The sequence below is a fragment of the Motacilla alba genome, chromosome 9 (genome assembly GCF_015832195.1).
Source record: "Motacilla alba alba isolate MOTALB_02 chromosome 9, Motacilla_alba_V1.0_pri, whole genome shotgun sequence".
Classification (NCBI taxonomy): Eukaryota; Metazoa; Chordata; class Aves; order Passeriformes; family Motacillidae; genus Motacilla; species Motacilla alba.
The window spans coordinates 21866697-21893145 of NC_052024.1; the positions used below are offsets into that span (position 1 = coordinate 21866697).

The 26449-nt window shown below is 45.4% G+C and overlaps 1 protein-coding gene across 6 annotated transcripts in view; it reads left to right on the forward strand.

Annotated features, from left to right (window-relative positions):
* The window catches only part of MECOM (MDS1 and EVI1 complex locus), a 326163-nt gene that overhangs the window by 251476 nt on the left and 48238 nt on the right, over positions 1 to 26449 (forward strand). The window lies entirely within an intron of this gene.

Here is a 26449-nt window from a genome sequence, read left to right on the forward strand (position 1 = left end):
GACATCTTCCACTAGACCAGATTGCTCAGAGCCCCATCCATCCTGACCCTGAATAGTTCCAGGCTTTGTTTGAGGACAAGGTTCCCACACATATTTCTATTTAGTCAAAATTCTTCCATGTTATTTTCTATCCTTATCTCCAGTGAATCCTTTCAAAGGCATGTATCCTAGACAATGGAAACGAATAGGTAAAGAATGTATCTGCCAAATCTGTTGGTCCCATTGCCTGTGTGCTGCACCTTAGAGCAGCAAGACCCCAAACCAGCTTTAGACCCTTCAGGTCCCATTGAAAATCCCTGAGGAATAGAAGGTTTTTACCACATTTTTAAAAAATCAGAAAGATGTTGAAAAGAAAGAAATAGTGTCAGTGTAACAATACCAAAGGAAGAAGAGGGAACTGTATGGGGTAAATGCCCTTCCATGTGCTTCAGGAGCATCCCTGTGGATGGAGGACACCCACCAAGAGCTGGAGCTCCCTGAAGATCCTTTCCCTTGGGGGTAAAAGATGCTCCCAGGGCTTCCTCCAGCCCTGCAGCAGAGCAAAACTGCTGAGTGAGAGGGGATAGTGGCAACCCTGGCTAACGAGAATGTCTTCATGATTTCCCCCTACTTTACACCTGAAACACTATTTATTATTTCTACTTATCCCCCAAATCCAACTAAATCTCTGTGTTTCTTCCTGGTCCCTCTTTGCACATTGGTTCTTGTTTGGGTTTTATTTTTATTTTCAGTTATGTTTGTAAGGCTCTCGCACAGCCTGGAAACTGGGGGGTGCTTTGGAAGCCCAACACCTTAGCACTTACTGTGGATAGATCAGTAATCTTGTATAATCAGAAATAGGTATAATTGTGTGTCTCTGTAACTGTCAAAGGATTAAGCCACATCCTGATCAATGCAAGTGCCTTCCTAGAAAACAGGCAGGGAAAGATTTCCTGTAGTTAGCAGCAATGAGGGAGAGGAACTTTAAAAACAACTTTCTATTTGATAACTACAGAAATCTAGCTAAGTCTTAGGGATTTAGCCAGTGAACATATTGGTTCCAGCAGACTATGGTAAAGTTAATTAAGGATGATTAATGGAGCATTTTCCTTCCAATGATATCTGTGACAGAACAAAGCTGTCTGAGGCTTGTCAAGCAGAATTTGAGTTGAATGAGTATTTATGTGATCAAATCTGAAGGGCTGCCTCTTGACAGAGCAAGGATTCATCAATCAATTGCGCTGGCTTGCAGTGGTGGGAAATTGGTCTATCAGCATAGCTCTGCTCCCATCCCCCATTTTTTCATTCAATCATCCCTCAGGCTACAATGCATCTTTAGCTTTTACCTCTGACCACCTTAAGGGCTATCAGAGAAAAGTAAAAGCAAGAGCTAAAACATCTATTATAGTGGTTATTTCTCAGCTGTACTCATACAATTGATTTCTTTTAAGTAAAGGCCCGGGCACTGTAAAGCGATACAAGCCTGTTCAATGAATTAATTGGTTTTAATAGAAGTTAAGCTTTGAGCCTGAAGAATATATAGTGCTCTCTTGCTAGAAAGTCTCCTATTAGGGAAACCACCTGCACAAAAGGCCCCAGTTCTCTCTTAATCCCACTGCCCTCATCATAATCACTTCATTTAAAAAGGCAAGATCCTTAATTTAAAAGAAAGGGGCACCACGTGTGCTCCAGTTTCTGTGCATTTGATTGTGCATCAGTTCCTGGGAGGGGAGCACTGCCTGCCTGCACTTGGCTTTGGGTTGCCCTTGCAGCCTTTGGATGCCTGGGATGTAAGACATGCCCGGATTTGGGCAGAGGAATGATACCATTGGGGAAATACCAATATCTTTGCTTAATGAATGCCTCAGTTGCTTTCACTGCTGTAGGGATTGAATGGAACCAACCACAAATGATGTAAAATGATGCATGTCTCATGGAAAACTCAGAGGAAGATAAGCCTTAGCCCTGCTCTGAATAAAATCAGGGCAGGTATCCTATTATTGACAGGAGGCACAGGTTCAGTTTCATTTTCTAATGCAGCTCATAGATGGTTTTTTTTTAACTGCTCAAGCTTTGTTCTTCTGGGCACTCACCAAGCAAAATACACAAGTGGTGTTTAAAACTGAAACACCAGATTGTCATCTCCATCATCAGCCTCATAAAATGCCATCATTAGACATCTGACCTACATTAGCCATCTACTGTTCAGTAATTTAAATTGACCATCGGTTCAAAAAGAGCAGTATCTCCTGGGGGCAATTCACCCATTTTCTAGACATCTAGGGAGGATGATGAGGGTTGCATTCAAGAAGTCTGATCTCTCCCTAAGGGAAACTTGGACTTCATACCCACCTTTGAAATGTGTAAAGCTTCCAGTAAAAATAAAATCCCTGAGAGTGGATTACTTTCTTTGGTGCAGTTGTAAGCTCAGTGGCATGTATCCCTCATTGGATTTGCACACTAATCTTCCTTCTTAAGTTACTGGTCGAAGTAAGATTTCTAGGACTTTTATGAATTGGAAAATTGAAGTTCTGCCTGGTAATAATTTTGAGGTTTGGTACCTGCCTCAGCTAGGCCAGCTATAAATAAGGGAGGTTAAAGACAAGTCTTCACTTTTTCTCCAAGACTTGTGCACTTTGCACGAAGAAACGCAGAGGAGAACTCCAGTGTGCCTTGACCTATGGAAAAATGGCTCAATCATGAGTTGTCTTTACTTTTTCATGCAGGTTTCCATCTAGCACTATTCCCCTGAGTACCAATATCTTCCCTGTGTATACAAATTTCATATAAATCCAAAGGGGTCTCTAAATGCAAATATGTCCTTTAGACCTTATTAGTTGTCCCAGTATGATTATTGTTGAGAGCATTTCTTTCCATCGGTAGAGAATACTATTTCATATGTGCAAGCAAGCTTGGAAACCAAATGTCTAAATATTTAACCAACGTTATTTCAAAGAATTTCATTATTTATCTTCTTTATGATTTATACTATCACATTCTCTGTCTGTAGTTGTGGTTTATCATAAGCAACCCATCTGCTGTAACAGCCAAATTGGAACATTCATATAAGATGCGTTCCGATATCATAAACATGACAAAAGATAGATTACATTTAGTCTTTCTCCATGTTTAACCAGTTTAATTTGTTTCCTATGCAGAAGAGGCTCTAAATTTACTTAATATATGTTAGCACTTAGGAACACAGTTAGGAACATGACTAGGGTCTTAACCTATTCGTAAATAAATGGGAAGCTTCCTGTCTGAGTAAAAGAAAGAGAGAGAATTTATGTCAAACAATCAGGAATTTAATACATAGTGCTCTATTAGGATGTCCAGTTTGTGTACATACTCTTAAGGCATGATTACGAATAACTTCACTTCTTATAAACAATGTGACTGAAGAAATTACTCACAGATACAACAAAAAGGGAAAGAAAGGTAGGAAGTTTTAGCTGCAGCCAATAAAGGAATTACTTTCCCTGAAAAGGTTAAAAACTCAGGCATTTATTTTTGTTGCCATAATATTTGTCTTTGCAGGTTTAGCTTTCTTAAGAATCCCAAAGAAGATGCTGCGTCGGGAAAGATTTTAGTGACCCGGGTTCAAAGTCATATCATAGATCCAACATTTTCTCCGACAGCTTTGGTTTTAAAGTAACCCTAATGCTGGACCAAATCTGTGAAGTGAAGGGACTGTCCGTATTTATATCACTCTGAAGAGAGCTTTTAGTGATTACAGGGTTGATCCAGCAAGTTGTTGAATGCCTTCAACTTCTGTCGGCTCCAGAGGAAGCCAAGGGTGCCCAGCACCCTCAGGACCTAGCCCAACAGGGTTTTTCACATCGAAAGGTCAAGTAGAGGGCTTTGCATTTCAAGCTATAGAGTCACTCATTTTTCTCTCTTAAGGTAAAAACCATGTGATTGGAGAGTGTGTGATTAACTGTTAAGGAAACAATGTCCATAATGATATATAAAGGTGTTGCTTTCAAAAGTTGCGGTTGGATTTCTTCGGAGGTGTTAAATATATGGTGGTCCAACACCATGCAATTCATGAATGCTAAGAATAAATATAAGCTTATTTCTGTGATGGTGATTTACTATGGAGCAATTTTGAGCAAATATATTCACATTATAGGATATGAATACAAATCAAACATAACTGAGCTGGTCTTTATGAGAATGAAGTGTCAGTACATTTGAAAATATGTGTAACGCCAAACTTTAATCATTTTACCAGCACGTTAATATTCCAATTGATTATTCTGTGTTCCTGCTGAATGTTTAAGGTTTTGCTACTGATTTGTCTGCTGCAAGCATTGCACGCCTTCCAGGTCTATCTGGCACTTAGGCTCTGCCAGTTTGGGATACTACTGGTCTGATTCAGTGTGATAAAAGAGCTTATCCTGTTGCAAAGTCCTTGCCTCCAAAGAACATTAGCACTATATAGTATAGAGTAGGGGAAAAATAATGGTGGAACTAACAAGTTCCATGTGGGCCTTCAGCAGCATCATATTGGCTTTCATTGCACCTCTTATCCAGGAAATGTGATTTTCCTGGAATGCAGATCCCAAGGTGAGACTCCATCTTCATGTCTGTGCATGAAGTATTTTATACAATCTCGGCACCAGGAAAAGCAATGGGGTCCTTATTGCAGTGACATTACACTTGCCCAGGTAGGAAGGTGGCCCTGGGCTTGCTTGCATTACTTGAATTCATTAAGGAATCCCTTTTTTCAGTCTTTACTCAAAAATTTTTGGGGCTTCACCGCAAGGTCAGAAAAAGCCAGGGGACCTAGGTGGGGAATAAAGGGCACAGAGATGGTTTCTGCTTTAGGATCTTTCAATCCAAGAGAACATTAATGGATGCCTATAAGAGAGGAGGAAACTCAGAACTTGTCATCTTGACAGCAGCTGCAGCATACCGGGAGATTAATCCTTATGAATTCAAAGAGGAATTTGAAGGAGAGTTGGGAGGAAACTGGTGAAATAACTTTGGGGGTGTTTGCAGGGAAAGCCTCCTCTGTCTGGAGGGCAGGGCTGGAGAAAATGCAGCATTTCAAGGGTTGCCTCTGCAGTCTGTAATTTGAAGGGGAGTTCACATTGTGTCCCTACACAGGTATGGAACACACCAAAGTGCCCTGAAAGTGAAGTTTTTATTTGAGGGGATGCATAGGAGAATGAGGTGATGAAAGAGTTCATAGATAGAAGAGAGACATTACAGGGAAAAGTAGTGGAATAAGGAAAGAGCAGCAATATTTGTCTGTGATCATGGTAGTTCTGGTCAAAATACAGCTATTGATGCTTTTAAAAAATTCTGTATAGCCAAAAAATATTGTATTAGTAATTAAAATTATGGTGACAGTGCTAAAAACAGCTATGGCGTACAGAACTTTTAAAAAGATGGACAGATCAACAGAAACGAAGCAGAAAGAAAGGAGGAACTATCTGGGAAGGCAGGAGTAAATCATGACCACAAACCCCTGGCTGTCTGGTGCTGTTTATCCCAGCCTTGCTCTGCTTCCCTGGCTGATAACACAGCCCACCATACACCCGGGCATTGTTCTGACACTGAAAGATGAAGCGGATTTTTACGAGCCGTAACCCTCCACCACGCTTTCCCTCACAACACCTACTGCCTCACCCTGGTCCCTTGATCCCACTTTCCTTCCCCCAAAACCAGTGTGTTTATTGGGACCAGTGCAATGGAAATTCCACTTACTGTTTATATCTTAGGTTTCTCTTCCCTTCCTATATTTCCCTGGGAATTGGGGCAGTATAGATTCTTGCTCCACACCCATGGCTTTGTCTTTGCCTTTTTTCCCTGAATAATTTTCCCCAACTGCATTTCCATGGAGCAGCTGTTTGTGTTTAAAAACCACCTGCACAAGTAGTTCTGTTTTCAGTGGAAGAAAATGTTGCTTGTAAAAGGAAAAAGCCCTAAGGTGTTGGAGTTTGCTGGAAGTTTTAATTCGATGCGTATTTTTTCCTACTGATTGATGACTGTTCGAAGTGCAACTTTAGCCCTTGATAACTAATGAAACTGGGTGGTACTAACAGTCAACGTCTGGCACAGTGGTGTGTAGTTAAACTGAGCCCCTGTGAGGAAGGAGATTGGGTTTTGACCCAGCAGAAAAATCCTAGATCCCTAACTTTAGTAGAGGAGAGAGTGAGAGATGGTGAAAGAGGAGCAGCATCTTCACAGAGAGTGAAACTGCTGTGCAAAAGGCTGAACTCTTGCATGGTTGGGCAAAGACTAAGAAAATGTGACACATGCAGAACACAAGACCTCCTAGAAAAGGAGGATGGGCACCAGGGAAAATCTCACCTTCGTTTAAAGCTCGTGGGAATTTTGGGGACTTTTTCTCAAGGGCTCCTGAAGTATAATGGGGAGCGATAACATTATTTCCCAGCCATGGCTAATCTCGAGGAGTTGAGGCTTATGTTACACTTGTGTATTGTGCTGGGTGTTTGTGAAGCCATCAAGTGCAGCCAGAAGTGGTCCCGAGCCCAGCTCAGCCCCGGGAAAGCCCTGTTTGCTCTCTCCAGGGGTGCTCCTTGGCCTTTCTCTTGCTGCTCCTAACGCCCTCCCACCTCTTACTCCTCTTCAGTTCTCCTTGCTATGGCATGATTGTACTTTAATTTCTTTCCAAGTGGTATTAATTCTTAAATTTCCAAAGAACCAGCTGGACTGAGTACCCGAATCCTCTCCAGTTTCCCAAAAAGCTCCTGTGTGCTTGGTGCTGCCTCTGCTTGGCAGCATGTGATGCTCGCAGGAGAAGTAACCACTTCAGGCCAACAGTAAATGGCAGCAAATTCTGGCTTTCAGCCCTAGTTGAGGCCATTAGATGATGATTTCTTGCTGCAAAGCTGGCACCAAACCTCTGCTGACCAGGGCTATAGTAGAAGGTCATTTATGTGTCCCATACCAGATGATGGAAACAGTAGCAGTGAGGGTCATAGCAAGCTAAGAAATAAATTGTACCAAGGTTTGAAGAGCTTTACACCATTATTAGCAGACATCTAGGTATATTTATATATATTTTCAGATGTATTTAGGACTTAATGAGTATACTTGTTTATTCTGCCATCAATCCCATGCAAACTGAGGAAATTGCCAGAAGCCAGGCTAGCTGTGTGTGGCAGACAAAAGACTCCTGGAACATAAAAAACTGATTCCTACCTCCACTGCCTCCCAGTCTTCCCTTGTCCCTACCTGCAGCTTTGCTGTCCATAGGCAGCAGTGACTGTCCTCCAGCTGGGGTTTGGGTGGGATGGTGGAGCCTTCTCCATGCCAGCCAGACTCCTTTGCAGTAAACTGGGGAAATTGGAGAGGTCTTGGCTTACCGTGGCTTGTAAAGGTCTTGTAAACGGCTCGTGCAAAAAAAATTTCCAAATGGAAACAGCACTGTGCCTTAAATTTAGAGGAGCTTTGATAGGAAAGAGTGGTAAATATAAGCCTTTCCACCTCTGCGGGTATATTATAAATGCCAGACAGTGGAAAACCAGTAAAGAAAAAAGCATCTGAGAGCAAAGACAGCACTTGGGGAGTTAGACTCGCTTTTTGGCTGTGTATGAGCTGAACCCAGCAGGCATTTCAGACACAACTGGTTTTAGCATAAAGGCCACTGCTGGGTGGTTTTTGGGAAATCACTTGGTGGTGTGCACTGGTGGATGCTGCTCTTGCCATACAAATCCCATGGTGTTTTAGGACGGCTGTCAGTGCAAAAAACCATTCTTTTCCAACTCAGTGCATCTTAGGCCTTAGACACTGAGGAAGAGTTTAGTGGAAAGCATCCTGCTGGGTCCTGGTCACTGTAACAAGATGGAAAACTCCACAAATTATTTTGGCATGAGGGTGGCACGTTTGGGATGTGTGAGAGGGAAGGGATAGCAAGGCAGATGAGACCTGATGGCCAAAGAACAAAGAGATCCCCAGCAGAGGAGTTCTGACTGTGATCACTGTCCTCAGGGGAGGTGGCATCTGTCTCGTGACATGGACACTGTTGTATTTATCTGAAATCACAGAGCTGTAAAACCGGAGCTCAGTGTTTGCAGGGTAAAGAAGTGACTTCACTGGGGAGGGTTCCTCAACAGACTGAAAGAAAAGTGGGCAAATCCATCACTGCTCCTTACTCAGCCTTCGTGTCGGTTATCATTCTGTCAGTATTCTGCTAATCTCAGAGCATCAGAGCTTTGTTTGTGTGGATGCTGGTGCCTAAATAGGTCTGAAAAGAATTTCAAACATTATATTCATCTATAAATGTCACTGCTCACAATCATGTAGCCAAGACAAGCAGTTCTGCAAAACCTGCACGACTAAAATTTAAACGGGTTGCAAGAAACCACAGCAGTGTGGCTGGTTTGCTAAAGGAGTATTATTTGCTGAAGAAATCACCATGTAATGCTTAATAACAACAGCAGAGAGTGTGGTTGCATGCATTTCATGAGAGAAGTGGAGAAAGTGCTCTAGACAACCTTTTCATTGCTATTTTGGAGCACAAATTCAGTTTGTGAGTGCTAGCAAAATATCTGTTGTCATCTGCTCATGCAGAACTTCTCTGCGACACCTCTGCAGGCAGGTGCTTTAAGTGTATATATAAATTCATCTTCGTAGTGGCCACTGGTGCCACAACAAATGTCATTCCAAACAAACTCTCTGCTACAGGCTCTGTTGGAAATCATCATTTAACACATCATTTAGAGTACATCAGAGTGAATCTCACACAACCTGACCGTAATAATTCCCTTCCCAAATTAACTCTTTTTTTTAACATTTTGACATTAAGAATAGAGGCAAAGTCCTTTAAACACGTGTGTACTTCGGTTTGGTACTGAGCATTGGGAAATGAGGGTTTATAGTGCAATGGCTAAATATTATTTGTCATGTGGGTTTCACAAAGTAAATCACTGTGTGTATACAAAAATTACACAGATAGCTCATTTATTAAAATTCAGCTTGCTGTGCCCAAGAGGGCTGCAAGGAGTAATCCTCTCTGCTCTCCCAGCCTGTGTAGGAGAAATCTAGAAGATAGGATCTCAAACCATTTGCCAACTTTCCCCCTGTGGTCAGTGAGGATGCATAACTTTCTTTTTATTAACACAATTAAATTCAGTGGGTCCTTTCAGCTGATTGAATTCATGCATTGCAAGTGGCCATGCAGTTCCACGTAGCCGTTCAGGCGTTGCATGCTGAGCTGGTGTATTTTTGGCAGGGCTCCATGCCTTAGCAGGAAAGTAGAGAGAAGCTTCTTGAGAGACAACCCTCCCACCCTTCATCTTGATTTATAGTGCACATTATGGTTTTGAATAGTATTTTCAATCAGGTAGGATGAGCTGTGACTCTCCTTTGTTTCCAGTCCATGCATTCAAGCTGGCTGTTTTCTATCTTGTCTTGGGCTCTTGCCCACCCCACACAGCTCTCCAAGGTGTAAAACAAGAGAGCAATTACTCTTTGTAGCACCTACTATCCATCTAACCTACATTTTCACTCTTATTTTGGAGTCACTGTTGCCTTAGATATAAATCAGTGCTCTGGGTTCAGTGTGTTCCTGTTCCAGCACTTCTGAAAGGGTGTGAACAGTTACATATTTATTCAGACTTGTGCCTTATAAAGTACATGGTTGCAGAGACAAATTCTTCTTGATTGTTTGTTTTACGGTGCTGTTAAAAAGGGTGACTGACTAATGCCAGCTGATGAGTTCAACTGTAAAATTATGGTAACGTGACAGAAGAAACAGCAAGAAACAACAAAATTCAGGATGCTAAGCCAGGAGAACAGAACTGCCACCATCCTCCAGCCTGTCCTCTTCCATGGCGTTTTTATAATTTTATAAACCCATTTTCCAACCCCACCTTTCCCTGTGACTTTCCCATTGTATGCAGTCTGTGCAAATATCTGTTTTATAACATGTTTATCACAAAGCAATGTGGGCTGTACACCAAGTAATGTTCCTTCTCTGACGGCTAAACAAACACTTGAATTGTTGCCCTCTCTGTCCAAAAGGCAGCCAGGGCTCTTCTATTGCCCTCAGTGGAGTCAGGATTTCATGATGGGAATATTTCACACCTCGCTCTTCACTTTGGGTGTGTTTCTGCTGACTTTACAGCAGATCTCTCTGTATGATCCTGGTTGTTTCCTTTGATCAAGCTGGCATCTTTAATATTGGCACGTCCCCAGATTCTAAGCAGCATCTTCCCCCCTTCCCACAGAGCTCCTGGGGGTCACTGGCACAGGGACAAATTGTCATTCTGAGCCTCTTTGTGACACAGCCATGAGTGTCTCACACGGCGTTTGGGGCAGGGGAACAAAGCTGGTATCAGACTAGCTCTGCAGCCTCCTGGGGACTGCCCAGGAACAGCTAAATATATTTTTCCAATTACATGACTTCACCACACCAGCAGTGAGATACCATCTTGCCCTTTGTGTTGGGGCTGGATGACATTTTCTCCTTTCCCAAGCGGCCCCGTCGCGGCTGGCAGGGAGGAGTGGCACAGCCCTCAGCCACTGCCCGGCAGCCTGCCCAGATCTCCCTGATAAGGGGCAGGGAGCTGGGAAACACCAGGCTGGGTTTCTGTTTCGGTGCTCGAGCTGGTCTCGATGCCATGTTCTGGATTTGAGCTTGGAGAAGAATATTTTTGAGTACTGCTAATGGAATAGCACTTGGCCTTGCTTTCCTTCCCTGGGAGCGTTGGGTAACAGGCATTCATGTCAATACTCATTTTTATTTGTTTTGCCCGTTATTAAATGTGAGCAAACAGTCAGGTCTGTGGAGGTGTGTGGATGTATCCATGTGCTTATCCCCCAACACAGGCTGCTGCTATAATTAGTCGTGCCTGGGAAGAGTGGCAGGAGGAAGGGTGAGCAGCTGGGTGCTGACATGACCTTCCCAGCCCCGCGCTCGGAAAGGGTCTGAGGTCACTCGTGTCCTTCCAAATGCACCTCGCATCACCAGCTGATTTGCAAAGAGGTTAATTTGAAAAGAACCTCACTTTGGGTATTTGCAGGATTTTCATTTTTGAGCCTTCACCCCGAGGTCTGCAGTGAGGTCAGGTCTAGCAGCTGGATTCACATCTGCATAGGCTGGGTCTTCCCAACAGCAGGTTGGGTCTCCCACGTACAACCTGGATGAGAAGTTCCTCTCATCAGAAGATTGCTTAAATACTACATTTGTACAGAAAATATCACAGAATTCAGTCACATGGAGCTGAATCCTTATAACTTGCAGATTTTGCAAGATCAATCACTTATTGATTGGAACTCCAAGCTCCCCAAAGACTCACCATATCTGGCACAATTTTTTTTAGGTGTTGATAATTAATGGAAGTAAACAAATCAGATGCTATCTGAAGCAGTGATATACCCCAGAAAAGAAAGGGCACAAAATTCCCCAAAGCATAAATCATTATTAATTATTAATTTTTACAAATGCATGTGACAGGAATATGGCTGGCACCAGTACAGAGGCACCATTTAAAAGGAAGAGCATCATTTTAGGGTTGGACCAAGTAATTTATTTTCTGGGAAGTCTTTAGCAGAATCTACCCATTTGTGGGATTTAAAGAGTTTGGTTCACTTATTTACTTTGGATTTTCGTGTTCACTTTCATCCCCTTTTGTACTTCCTTGGACAAAATCCAAACAGGCAAAGTAACTAGAGAAAAGCTGTTCTCACCATAGGGAAATAATGTATTATGCTAATTCCAATTAAAGGAAATATCTTAAACTGCAAATATAGCCTTCAAGAGAGAAATGAAAAGTGTGGAAATTAACATTCTTGCCAGATTTTCAGCTCAGTTCTGCTTACTCAGGGGGTTTGGGTCAGGCTCAGATAAGCATCCAAAATTTGGGGATGTTTATCCAAACGTTATTTCTGAACCTTCTAAGTTCACTCCTGACTAATCATAATGGAGTTAGTGGTAGCAGGATATGAATGTACAACATTTAGCTTAGAAATTGGCAGCTCCTCATCGTTTCACAGCTTGGAGCCTTTGACCAAATATCAACTCTGCTAACCAAAACAAAATAAAATAATGCCTTGACTTGGTCCCCAGCCATACCACCTTAGCTACAGCCCTAGAAGACCTTCCAAGCGGGGCTAGGACAAGGCAGGCTTGGCTGGGGGGACCTCCATGGAAAATATTGATGTTACGGGAAGCGTCCCCTGTGATTCAGGAGGTGACACTTTCCCCAGGTCGGTGTTGAACCCACGTAATGGTTCCATGTACAGAGCTGTCCTTTCAGATTGGGAAGTCTCAGAGTGCTGGTGGGTCATTAAAGATCTTTTCTTAAAGGCTCATACATTAACTCCATGTTCACCCGAAATGCCCAGGCAATCACCAACCCCATTACACCACCAGTCAGGTCCTGTGGGATGTGGTTCTCCCTCTTCACTGGCTGCTGCTCCATCCCCAGGCTGTTTGCTTGTTCAGTCATGAGTGACGCAAGTTCCCTGTAGAGTTTACTGTTAGAAGTGTTTGGAATGTCATTAAGAAGCAGGTCTTTTCCTCGGGTTTTGCCATCAAACCCTTGGTCTTAAACACAGGGAAGGGGATCTGCATCCTGCTGCTCTGCTATAGACACCTTACAACTTACCTTGTACCTTTTACCATAATTAGAAAGCCATAATATCAGCTAAGGAGGTGCTGTAGATCTATCCTGCATGGATATCATCCTTCAAAACACCATCAGGCTGCTCCCAAGTCACTCACCCATCTTTTTTCCCCTGTACATTTGATTTTAGTCAAAGGGTGTCACCCTAAGCAGTTGTGTTTAAACATTGAAATTCATGCCAGGAATAAATCCATCCAAGTGCAAATCCTTCCCTAGTAAAAGAACACCAAAATGCTCAGTGAAGCTTTATCAGGACTGAGTTTGACCACATTAACTTGGATTGCAGGTACATAGTCTAGCCCTTAAAATCCCTTCTGATTTGCTCAGACTTCCCTCTGAATCACAGATAGTAAATCTGCAGGGTGGCAATACAAGACATTAGATATTAATATGGAAATAATAGATATTGAAAATTCTAGTTTAAGGGAAGAAAAGTCTGTCATTGAGAGAAATAACAGACGTCAAAAATGTGCAAAATAAATTTGAATATAGTATTTAAGCTACAGGATTTTGTAAAAGTTCAATGATTGCACATTCAAGATATGTTATGAAATACATTTTATAAACTTTGCTGGCATTCTTGCTATTTTCCTTGCATCTTCCTCCTGAAACCAGCAAAGATAATCCTTCACTTTCTTTTTCTTCACCAGACCCTCTATTAACAAGCAGCATAGATGTGCTACTGTGGAAGGTTTTGACAGTTTAAACTAAGCACCTGTTTCCATCTAATGTAGGTTTGGCAGGATGCTGTGTTTGGTGTAGCTCATGCCACTCAGATGTCAATTTTTTCTTCATTAGGCCAATAAATTAGTGAACTACACCATGCTCTAAAACTCGCATCAATCTCCCATCACATTCACTCTTTTTTTTTTTTGTGGTTGCCTTCTCCTTCCAAGGGAAATGAGCAACTTGAATTTGAAGTGGGTGCTTGGAAGTGATTTTTGTGTGTGTGTTTGTGCTGTAGCATCAATGATCACAGCAGCTGCATCAGAAGCATTTCAGCATCCAACTGGATGAAAGTTTGTGGGGGGATCACTGCCCAATAAATTCAGTACTTATCACTGTCGATATCATCAAGATGTAACCAAGGATGTTTAGAAGGAACAGAGAAAATGTCAATAATCTGAATTGCCTGGTGCTTGTAGAAACAGTTCTTGCGAGTCATCGTGGTAGCTGGTTTTGGTTTTAGAAAAAGCAGAAACTGCAGAAAAACTGTTCCAAATGGTCGTGAAGACGTGATAGGCTTCTGTAATTTCAGGGAGAAAAATCAGAAAATCATGTAACATATGACTGTTGATAGCTGCAAGAGGAACAAATGCTTTCCATCCTGAAACACTTCGTACCATCAGTGTTTCAACAGCTCCTATTTAGACATTAAAAAGAAGACATTTTTTATTATGATTTCTTGGGCTCTGATCAGCAATGTAGAAAAAAGCAAGCAGGAGCGTACGGTTGCTTATCCTTCCTTCTTGTTTCCTTTTAAGTTCTCAAAAGGTCGTAAAATAGAGAAATAAAAAAAGCCACTGAAGTGTAGTTTTGTTAACTTTATCTTCTGAACATTAAACATTGTTTCAAATTTCTTATGGCACATAAAATGTTTTGCCTTGCTGTATCATGTGTACAGAACTTCAAAAAGTAAATGCGACAGCTCAGAAAACGTAATGGATGTGTAATAACAGCTCTTTAGATCTCCAGTTTTTAGCATAGCATCTTTTTGTTCCCAAAGGTGCTTTTAACATGATATCTAAAGCTATTTCTGAAGTCATTTATTTTTGCATGGTGATAGGTCTTATTTTGTAATTAGCCCATGCTTCTATCCTGCTGGAGTGTGTGAGCCCCCCTGAAATGTTTAGTCCTCATCAATCCTTTTTTTGTTGTTTCCCTTCCAAAGGCATCCACCCCAATAACTCCCATTTCACGGATGCAGTACATCCCAGCTGCCTTCAGCACCTTCTACCAAAACATTTGGAAATAGTTGCATTGGAACGGAGCTCAGTTCGTTCTGTTGGGCATTTTCAACATAAAGAAGTTTCTCCTGGTTGCCTTAAATTCATTCAGCACATGAATTTCAGCAGATGGTTTTTAACCACATTAGCCCTACATCCTGTCACCACCGGCCACCGCGGTGCTGCGAAAGGGCTGCCAGCAGCAGGAGACCTGGGCTGCCCCACTGAGCTGGGGTTTGGGTAGACACGAGTTGCTAAATCATGATTTAGTCTATTTGGGTGTCTCTTGTGTGTCCAGACATACTTTGTTGTGATGTGAAAGGGTGCGAGCACAGTGGGAATGGTGGCATCGCTGATGCCCGTTAATTTGCTGTCATTTGCATAGATGCAATGCAGTGAGGTTAACAGGATTTCCCTGATGCCCTGTCAGCAGCAGCAACGGGGCTGGTTTCCTCCAGTGTGTCAAGCAGGTTGCTGTTAATCAGTCACCGTCGGGCTTTTTGTGCCAGCTCCTCTGCTCAGTCTGCTGCTCTGCCCACAGAAGCAGCTACAGCAGGGAGGGGCTTCAGGTACCAGCACGGGTCCAAAAAAGCTCCAGGGGTAAAAAGAACAAATTTTAATATTCAGTGCAGTTTTATCCCCCTTGTGTTTTCATAAGCCAGCGCAAAGAGAAGTTTGAAAGCATGAATGGTGCCTTAAGTTTTAGCTTTCAAGGCACTGGGTAAGAAACACGTGGCTGCACTCAGTCCCTTGGGATGGCAAAGCCTCCAGGGGAAGTTGGGGAGGCTCCACATCCAGCAGGGGCAGTTGGGCTATGGAGTTAGCAAAGGAGGTTTATGAACCTCACCCTCATGCATTAACCAACCTGGGTACCCCGTGTCAGCTCTTTGCGTACAAAATTCCTTGGAATGTGACCAAGTGAGTGCCCACTGACAATGGGTGCAGGGGCAAAAGGGGTGGTTGTGGTGGGACCCTCCTCGAGTGGCCTGGAAGTGTCAGGAAGCTTGGAAGCAAAGGCATGGAGAAAAGCTTGATAAATAAGATGATGTGAAACTGAATCACTGCATAGAGATGAATCAAAATTATAAAATCAATAGATATCGATCTGTATATATCACACAAATAACTGTGCCTGAAGAGGTGCCCAGATTTAACATGCTGATTATATGGCAGTCAGTAGGAATAACTTGAGATCTGAAGAGCTGTTATGTTTTAGTTGTTCAGTGCTGCAGCTGAAGCTGACAATATCGTAGCTGAAGTCTCTTTCAAATTTTTTCCTGCTTGAAGTTCTTGGTAACAAGTATATTTAATCAACAAACCAGAAGCGAAGAACAGATTTTTGGCTTACAAAATACTCTTGAGCCATTTAAAGCTGGAGTCCAAACACTACAAATTCTTCTAAAAATATACATCTTTCATTTTAACTTCCATTTGCTTTTACTACTGGCCTCACTCATGCAAGCCAAGGTCACTGCGTTCCAGATGTGTCTGCTGGACACTTGGCTACTGACTGGAGTTGCAATGAATCACCTGGAACAACACCATCCGTGGTCACCACACTCTTCCTATGGCTGGTTGGAAATGAGATCAACAAGGTCTTTGTTATACCCTGTTCATATAAACCCCATTTCTGTTATTCTTTTTGTACCCCTTAAAGTGGTGGAGGTGCACTCTTTCAAGAGCAAAAGGATTTACTGGAGTTTTGGGGGTTTTGGTCCGTCTTTGCCTCTGGCATTGCCTTCCTCCTTCTTTTCCCATCATTGGATGCATTAAGGAAGGAAGGATGTGCTTAACTCAGTGTGAGGAGTAGCTGTCATTATTATTGCTTTCTTCAAGGTTACTGTCATGTTCTTTTTTCCCAAATTTTGTCTCCTAAACTCAGGGTAAATACAAACCTAACAGATGTGTAAAAAGGCTTCAGATCAGTCAGATCAGTTACTTGTCATACATAGGCAGGCACAGGTTGAATCTGCTGCAGAATTACTTCCCATCTTTATTCATAGATTGAGAATGTTCATTTTCCTTTGCTGGATTAGATTTGCTGCGTAGATTTCTGGGCATATAAATGATATTTTGGAATGAAACCCTCACATTTTATAAATCATTCAAACCAATTCAGTTTCTTCTTTTCATAGAAGTATTTCTTGGTCCGTAGCAACCTTGATCTAAACCTACTGTTTTCCATTTGAGACAAAATTCATGGATTAGTTTAGAGAATGAAATAATTAAGTAATTCTGAAATGCTAATGAGCACTCATAACTCCCATTTTTATCTTTTATAGCCCTGTTAAACGCACCTCAAGCTCTAGGGAAAATTGTGGTCATTCATATCGTGACAGATATTCTTGCTTTATCACCCAAGCTGACAGACGTCCTTCGTGCAACACACAACTGGCTTGAGCTTCTGTTCCCAGTGCCTGGCAGGACAGCTTCTAGCTCCCATTTATTTCTGGAGGGCTCACAAATATAGCACTAAAATACTGGAGGGCTCACAAATATAGCACTAAAAATACTGGAGGGCTCACAAATATAGCACTAAAATACTGGAGGGCTCAAATATAGCACTAAAATACTGTGCTCCAGCCCTCAGGATCTGAAGGCAGTGGGAGGATGCAGGACTGACTTTTGTCTGGCGCTGGAGCAGCTCCTCCATCTACAGCCCTGGGACAGCCCAGGACTGGTCTGAGTGTCCTGTCTGACCCCAGGACTGACAGGAATCTTGTGTGGAAATGGGACTCTGTCTGGGCTTGATCAACACTTCTGGCCACCAGTTCAGCCCCCAGGTAGCACTGACAGCATGTCAGTGCTGTGTTCAGGACTTGGAGCTGCTGGTGTTTACCTGAGGAATATGTGACAGCCCTGATCTCACTGTTACTCCTTGAAAAGCCCACAAAGATAAGCACCTTCCTCAGCCAAAATATCCTGCAACAGCTTCTTAACGCAGTGGATCTCCTGGATTGTCCCATGTGAGCACTCTAGCACAGGGAAGCATAAGGAAAGAAATGATCTTTAGCGCTGTATTTACTATACTGGATTCTCAGCAAGACAGATCATGCAGCCTCTGAAATCCTTCCTGGTGGAAAGAGATCTGTTCTTTACACGTTGCCTCATTTTGCTTCTATGGACCCCAAAAACCTGTAACTGAGCACAGGCCCATTCCCTGGTGCTTTTTGCAGCCACTTAGTGAGGTTTAGGAGCACACAGTGGAGTGGTTGAGGCAGTTTCTCCCCCTCTCCCTGGTGGGGATCGTGATCCATCTTATGCTCAGCACTTGCGTGATTGCTGGGGGACTCCTAGCAACAAGACTTGACATCATGAACTCCGTTTCACTTTTCTGCCACAAAAGTCAAAGGCAGAGTTTGACGTATCCTCCTCAAAACTGCTTCTATAGGAGGAGCTTCCATTTATGGCACCAATCAGCACAATGTGCTTACATTTAAAGATCTGTTCCAAAGTATGAACTGCTCATTTCCAAGGCTAAAATATTTTCCTAGCTAAAAAAGGGGAGATAAAGTAGAATTTCTGCTACAGATGAGCCATATTAAAGCATGCAGACCTGTTTTAACTGGCAGTGACCAAGCAGGCTCCCACTATTTATCCATGAGAAGCTGTAAGCACCAGCAGGCAGAAAGTAGTTTCTGTTCATTGCACTCAAAAAAAAGGAATAGAAAACAACTTCTCAATGAATGAAAATTATCTGAAAATAGTGCATGAGAATCTGCCACTGATTTTCTCCATGAGCAGAACTCTGTATTCCATCTGTAAAAATAAAATGGTAATCTTCCCATCTGGCACACTTTTATCCCATCCATGCCAACTCTAAGATTTCAGGACAGAGTCTCATGTTTATTATTTTCCTGCCCACAAAGGGTCCCAGTTTTCACTGGACCTCTATGTGCTGCTGTACTGCTAATAATACTAATACTCATAATTCTGCTAGTGGCAAATTCAGCCCAACATCTTAAATAAATTATATGGAAGAAAATGGTTGTAAAACAGCTTCCAACCTCCTTCAAATTCTGCAGGTCATTTTGCATCTGTAAAACTCAACTTGTGGATTGATATGCATCTTATATGTTGTATCTTGGGAATGTTTTCTCTACGAATCTCACAAAAAATCTGCAGTATGGCTTGTGAATTAAAAAAAAAAAACCAACCTGGAAAAAATGCCTGAAGCTGTGCCATTCAACCCTCTCCTCCTTCACATGCATGCCCAACTGCTGGGGTTTTTTCCCTTCCCCCCTTTGTTTTATCAGTATGGTGCTAAATTACCAAGTTTGAAATTTCTTCAGCAAATAAGGGATGCATGCCAGAACACAAGTGCCCCGAGGGATCTGAGTCTTAGGGGAAAAAGCCCTTAATCTCCAAGTTTATAGGTAGCAGCACTTTCCTGAAATTGGAAAATGTTCAACTCATTTATGAAAGAAATCTGCCACAAGGATATGCTGATGTTCACAGCTATTTCATTAATAACCCATTGTGATCCATGGGTTATAGGACAGGTTTATTTGGACACCTGCATCAAATATATTCTCCCCACTCCCTGCCCTGAATTTTCCCGATGAGCAAAATCTTTTTAGAGCAAACCAGGTAGCTCTCAGGGTAAGATTTTTCCAAATGCATCAGGCACCTTTGCCCATGTGTGACTAATTTATGTGGAGCAGCACTTCTCCTGCACGCCCACCTGGGCTGCTGTGCACGCACGGGGCCAGTTAAGCATTTACTGCTCAGGACCCTGAGCACAGCCAGGGTGGGGGACACAAAGGGCTCTGCCCACCCCAGCTGGGGAGCCTGAGCCACTCACAGGGCACTACTGCCCCAACACTTTATGGCTTAATCCCAGGGAGATTGCCCGAGTACGGGATAAGGATCAGCTTTGCATGTTCCTCCACCAGCTGAATAAATTAACATTCCTGAATTTCAGTCCCTGGATTTGTCTACCAAGCATGACTTGAACCGTTGACGGGGATTTTAGTGTATTTATAGTTTCATCACAAGCCCATAACAAAAATTTCTCCCTCTCCTACCCACACGTAAATAATGTTTAACCCTACCATCAGGGTTTGGCAAGGCAGATGTTTTGGAGGCACGGTGGATCCTCAGCCTGCCTTTAGTTAGGGCATCTCTCTACTTGCAGACAGTGTCTTGCAATAGGAGGAGGATTAATCATCGCTATTAGAGCCTTTGCTTTCCTCCACAACCACCTCTTCCCGGGGATGATGAGTTAATTCAGCTGGAACAATGTTAGTTCATCAAGTTTTGTGGTTTATCTGAAAATCGAATGGCAGTAATTTCACATGGCAACTGACTTAATGCCCATTTAGTCCAGGTTTTAGACAACTCTGGTCGATGATCACAATGGGTTTAATACAAAATGTAGGAGGGATGAAACTGTAACATTGGTGCTTTCAGGCAGGTTTTCTTCCCTGCTGTGGAGCTGGTTGTGTTGGCTGTGTGCACGTGTGTTTCTGTGTGTAGGATGTGTATCCACTTCTTCTGAGCCTCCCCCAGAACCATCCACACATGTGACACTTAAAACAGCAAATGCAAACCTGAAAATTTTAACATGAGTGTTTGACTTTTTATTGGGTGATAAATTGCTTCTTACTCTTATAAAGTCCACAGGTGTTTATGCCCACTCTCGCACGCCTAGTTAAAACTTTGGCTACAACAGGAATGCTTTGAAAATAGCCAGTCACTCCTAAAATTGATTATTAAAATAGAATTACCTGTTATGCATCACATTAATTCTTGTTGTGTAAAGTTCTGTTGTTTAACTCCTTCAGTCTCCTTTGGCCTAGCCTTCTCCTTGCTTCCATATTTTCTTGTTCATCCCTTTGGCTTGCAAATTTTGCTTTCAGATCATGAATAGTGCCTAAACCCAAATGGTTTCCCAGAACTTGCTCCCACACAACCTCCTTGCGTGGCTCTTCATGTGCCATGAGGGCTCTGGGACTGGAAGGAGTCTTCCAAAGGAGGCCCTCAAATTATTTGTCAAATGAGAAGGCTTGAAAATTAAAAAAATTGGAAGAAATGGAGGGTTAATTGAACCTTGTTGAATTCTTATGCACATACAAAGTAAGTCTGCAAAATCCTTATAATGTGCTTCCTCCCTCCTGGATATTATGCCTTCTCAGGGAGTATTTCTTAGGGATCTTCCATTTTTAGGGCAGCTTCTGTAAAAGTTGTGTTTTCAGGCAGAGAAGCAGCAGCAGAATGTGCACACTGGGTGGGAGCTCTGGCCACCCCATTGGACCCTCTGTTGGCTTCACGGGTCCCACTGCTCCATCTCCAGATGAGCATATCATGGGAAGCAGGAGTGGGTACAAACCTGAGGGATTTATTCAGTTGTATTTCAACAAGGATGAATGAGAGAGTGATTAAAAAAACCCCAAACAGGTGCTTTTATGGTCATGTTGGTAGGATTTGGAGGGCTGTGCTCCAGGTCTTTTGCTCTCTGGGTGGTTAAGAAAGAAAAGAGCCTTCCAGGCTGCCCAGCACACGAGGAAATGCAGAACAAGGGCATTGCCAGTGGAATTTCCCAGATTCTCCAGGATTTTGGCATCCTTTCAAAACATGAGAAAGGTGAAGCACAGGAAAACACAGCTTCTGAGTGGACAGGAGGCAAACACCCACATCAGTCAGCCTTGCCTTGCTCTGGCTCTCATAGGTGCTAAGACAAGCTGGCTAATTTCTCCCCAGACTTTTACTGTAGCCAAACTCGTGCCAGACTCATCCAGCAAGGGCTGTCTCACCCTGTGGGTGCAGTAACCTCGAGTGTGAAAATGGCCCTGGCTGGATTTGAGGGCTTCCAGACTCTTCTGTAATGGAAGTAATGAGCACTCCAAAGGAAAACAGCAACAGTCCTCAGCATCCAGCGCCACAGCATGGGCCTTGGCAGGGAGAGCTAGGGAAAGGTTTGGAGGAGGAAAGCATTGCAAGGAGTGTGCTCACAGCAGGGGTGTGGACCAGTAGTACTGCATCTCCCAGCATCAAATTTGGGGTGTGCTGTGAGGGCTGTGGCTTGTTTGCAGTAAGGCAAGCATCTTGTCCTGCCACAAGGAAGGGTGTCTGCAGGATTTCCTCCCCAAGACAGGAGTAAAATCACCCAGGCAGCCGGATACCAGCCACTAACACATTTTTACATCTTCCTGATTGATGAAGTAGGTAAATCTGCTATGATTTCCTTTCTCCTGGTTTCCAGTAACACCCAATACCCAAAAAGTTTCAGGCTCAAAACCCAGTGGCATGGCTCGGTGTCTGCCGGAAAACTCCTTCCCACCAGGCAGCCCCTGCTCGAGGAGGGTGGGTACCACCAACTGTGATGGCACCAGTGCCCACCCTCACCTTTAGAATATGATGGACACCCCTGGCACACTGGGATACAGGACAAAAGGACACTGGTCTGCTGGGATCACTCACACCAGGATGAAAATACAGGGCTGGGCTGTCAGGCTCAGATGGGGATATGAAGAAGCATGCTGTTTTAGAGTCCATGTTTCAATGGGAGAGAAGAAGTAGAGCCTTTTTGCTCAGTACTTGGGTAGGCCTTCTGCCTGCAGCGGCTGTGTGCTGTCACAGACCATAGGAGGGGTTGCAGCAGCTCTTGTGGGAGCACGGGGATGGCTTCACCCACACCTGGACCCCAGCACTACCAGGGACACTCCCGTGTCCCTGGCCTGTATCCCCCCTGCGTGGGCAGCGAGCATTCCTGATGGATTGTGCCCAGCAGTCAGGGAGAGCAGACCAACACACGCTCTGCCTCTGTGCAGGGCTGGGGCTGCGTGTGCACTGCAGCTCCCTGAGCACAGCTCTGTCCCCACAGGCATAGCAGAGGTCCTTCAACTTTTTTATTGCCTGCACATGCACCGCTGTAACTTTTTTGCAAGGATACGGGGTCGTTGATTTTTTTTCCCCGAAGGCAGTAGGTACTTTTCGGGGGGGGGGGGGGGGGGGGGTTTGGTGCAGGGGGGAAATGTGTGTTTTTCTGCACGCCCCTCATTTCACACTGGTAAATGTCCTGCTCTGCCTGGCTATGGCAGGGTGGGGAGGGCAGCTGTGGGGGTCCCTGACTCAGCTGGAGGTTCCAGGCTTCGCTGCCAAAACGAGACCCCCTCCAGTGGCGGGGTGAGCCCCAGGGGTCCCTGGAGCCCTGCGCTGCCCTGGGGAAGGGGGTGCAGGGCACAGCACTGATCCCCCTGCATCCCAGAGCCGGGCTGGGGGGAGGAAACCCACCCTCCAGCAGTGCCGGCAAAGCCAGTCTGACCCGAGCAAATGAAAATAATCAAAAGTAATTAGAAGCGTGCTGGACTGCTCCTCAGAGATCTGTGCGAGAGAATAAACATGCCGGAGCCCTCCGAGCCACTGCAAAGGCCCATGTCTGAGCTGTTAGGTGCCCTGACCTTGTCCACATAAAGACGTGATTTATGAAGTGCAGGGCACAGCAGCAGGGCTTCTGTCTTCTCCAGGAGAACCAAATTACTGAGGTGGAGATTAACATGCTTTCAGTTGGGCCCATTTCCAGACCAAGGGAAATTTCTTATTTACATTTTTTTACCTTTAATTTTCTCCTCCTCTCCCTCACTTGAAAACCGCCTTTTGGCTTGGAGGGATGAGCCAGGCAGAGCGTGAGGGCAGGAGGGGCAGCAGGCACGGGGCACCGATGTGGGAGGCACTGCCATGCCCACCCCATTCCTTCATCAAGTGCTGGAAATTGTCTGACTCTTCCTCCTGAAATCAGCAGCAACACTTGTATTTTCACCTGTTTTTATTTTTATTTCAAGTTGATAAGAGGTGGGAGGAATTGACATGCAGAAACTGTGTTGCCTTTTGTTCTTGTTGCTGTTTCCCAGGTCTGTCCTGGAGCATTTGGATATGTTAGGAAGCCGTTGTTTTCTGCATGTTTGTTTCGCTTTGCTTTTCCTTTCTCTCTCCACATTAATGCACTCAGTGTTTCAAACACTCATCACAGTGTTAGCCAGGATGCTCAGCGTTGTGTTTAGTCACTTTGAGGTATATAATGCTAAACCCCCTCTCAAAAAGGTGGTTGTGAAGCGGCTTGTCTACAAACGAAAGGCTAATACTAAGCATAATATGAACATTTACGGTATTTAAAAAATCACCAGTGACTTGTCTGATTTTCCCCCATTGTCCTCGGCAGCGTTTGGCCCCAGGAAGCCCATTAAACGTGGACAGTGCCGTTATTTCATCTGGCTGTGGCCGAGCTGCTTTGCTTTGCTTTAATGATGTGCTGGAATGCACGATGCCCATAGGGTCTCCATTAGAAGAACTTTTACTTCTGGGACGACCATGAAGTTAAAGGCTTAAAAGAGGCATCAGTTTACAGCCTGGTGGGAATTACTAGCAGACTGGAGTACTAACTCCTGACTGCTCCACTAATAGAGCGACTTGTTTTAAATAAACAATTGCCAACGGGACCCTGTGGAAATATTTGGGCCTCTTGAAGCGCCCACCAAACCGTCTGAGGGGAGAGGGGAAAGGCGGCAAGAGACGTTTAGAAGGTTTTCGCTTGAAAGAAGAAATACATCGCCGCGTGTTGATGTGTGTACCCACATCCAGGAACGGGATGTTGGAGGTCCCGACCGGCGGCGGGGCCAGGCTTGACCCCCCGCGCCTCCCAAGCCGGGGTTGGGCAGCGTGGGGGGGGTCAAGCCTTCCTCCCCCTCGTCATCCTTCTCCTCCTCTGAGCTACAGCCGAACCGCTGGGAGCGCTGCATGAAGTGGAACTATTAAAAAAGGGGGTTTTCCCCCCAGAAAAGGGGGAGCGGCGGCCTAGCTCCCTCTCTGAGGGAGAGCCCCGCGGTGTCCCGGCGGCGAGCGCCACCCAGCGGCGGCGGGCGGGCCCCGGGCGGGCCGGGCCGGGCCGCGCTCCGCCGGTACCGGGAGCCGCTTTTGTTTATCCAGCGGCGCTTCCTCCCTTTGTGGCACGGCCCAGGGGGAGGGGGGGCTCCGGTTCCCTATCGGGGGCTCTGATCAGGCCGATGGGCTCGAGCAATCAGTTTCCCAGATTACTTGTATTTAATACACAATGCATCATAAAGCAAATCCCTCATCCTGACAGGGAGAAAATAGAACAGCTCATAGCGCGAGCCGGGCCAATTTATGGCTAAATTAAAAAAAAAAAAAAAAAAAGAAAAAAAAAAGAAAAAAAAAGGAAAAAAAGGAGAGAGCGAGGGAGGGAAAATAAGAAGGGAAAAAAACACCTCAACAATGGGGAGCGGAGGGAGGGCAGGAACCCACGGCCCCGCACACCGGGCGGGCTCAGGTTCCCAGGCCCGGGCGCTCTGGGAATCTCCCACCGGGTTTTTTGAGGTTATTGACAAAGGATTTTTTTTTCTTTTTTTTTTTCCTGTCCTACCTACCACCACTGCGTGCGGATTTTGGTTTCTATTTTTTTCCCCCGTCTCTCTCCCCTCGGACAATAGCCATTATCTGAGCTAACAGGTCAATGTCACAGATAACGGGCCGCTGAGACGAATCCATCAGCATCTCTTGTCACTCGGCTTCTCGCCCTCCTCCCCGCTCTCCTTCTCCGGCCCCTCTTGGCCCCCCAGGGAAGAAAAAAATCACTTTTAATCTGAAAAATAGATCTGCACTTAAAAAAAAAAAAAAGTGGGTGGCACTTCTGTACGGTGCAATAAAAGATACAGCTCAGCCCTCTTATTTTTTCTTTTTCCCCTGCCCTCTTCCCAAAGCACGTATACGAGGATCTCTCCGTAGTGAGCCCGGGCTGTTCCAAACTTGGCGGACGCTTGCGGCTTTGCGGCACGGTTGGATTTCGGGGCCATTTAAGCCGGGAGAGCCCCGAGCCGGGGGAGCGGCGCTGCCCCGCGGGAGGGAGCGGGCCCGGCCCCGCCGCCCCCGCCGGCAGGTAGAGCCCGGCCTCCCGCCGCTCCATTCATGGGATTCGTTACCAAAGAAATAAAGGGAGAAAAAAATTTAAAAAGTCGTTTAGGAAGCGACGGCAAGCGGGGCGGCGGTTCCGCTGCGCCAAACGGGGTCGTCGCGAAATTGGCCGGGGGGAAAAAAAAATAAAAAAAGAAGAAGTTGCATTTCATTAAATATCGTTATTAATAACCAGAGTGACGCGATGACGGCAACGATTCGGGCAACGCGCCGGGCGCGCCAGCACCCGGAGCGCCGGGAGCAGCCGTCGGGGCGAGCGCGGCGCGGCTCCCGCTCGCCGCAGCCCCCGCTGCGGGGCGGCCGCGACGGCGCTCCGGGTTGCGGGCACCGGGGCGAGCGGCGGCGAATAAATAGAGGCGAGCGGCGAGGGCCCGAGGCACCGCGCACCGCCGGCCCCGGGCGGGGGATGCGTCCGGGGGGGGCTGGCGGGGGCTGCCCCCGCGGGCTGCCGGTGAGCCCCCGCGGCGGGGCCGCTCCTCCGCGACCTGGCGGTGACCCCCGGCCGCGGGGCCGCTGTCGCTTTAAGCGCGCCGGGAGCGCCGCCGCCGCCGCCCCGGACGGGGGGGGGCCGGGGAGGAGGGGGGGGAAAGGCGGCCGGAGCGGCCGGGGCTGCCCCGCTTTAAAGAGACAGTGCCCGAAAGGGGAGCGGCGGGAGGGCACGGCCCGACGGGGTGGGCGGGGAGGGGGGGCGGAGAGGGCCGCGCCGGGCCGGGCCGGGCGCTGCCCGGGGGTGCGGCGGGGAAGCAGCGCCGCGGGCAGGCTGCGGGCGTGGGGAGGGGGAGAGCCGCCCGCCCGCCCGTCCGCCCTCCCACGCGCACTCACTTTTCTCCCATCCCCGGCGGAGAAGTGAAAGAAGTTTGTTTTGTTGAGCGGTGCGCTGTGGGGTTTGTTGTTGTTTTCCTTTTTCCTTTTTTTTTTTTTTTCCCTTTCTCCCCTTCCTTTCCCTGAAGAGGCTTGTGTGGGTTTGGGGTGGTTTTTTTCCATTTTTTTTTT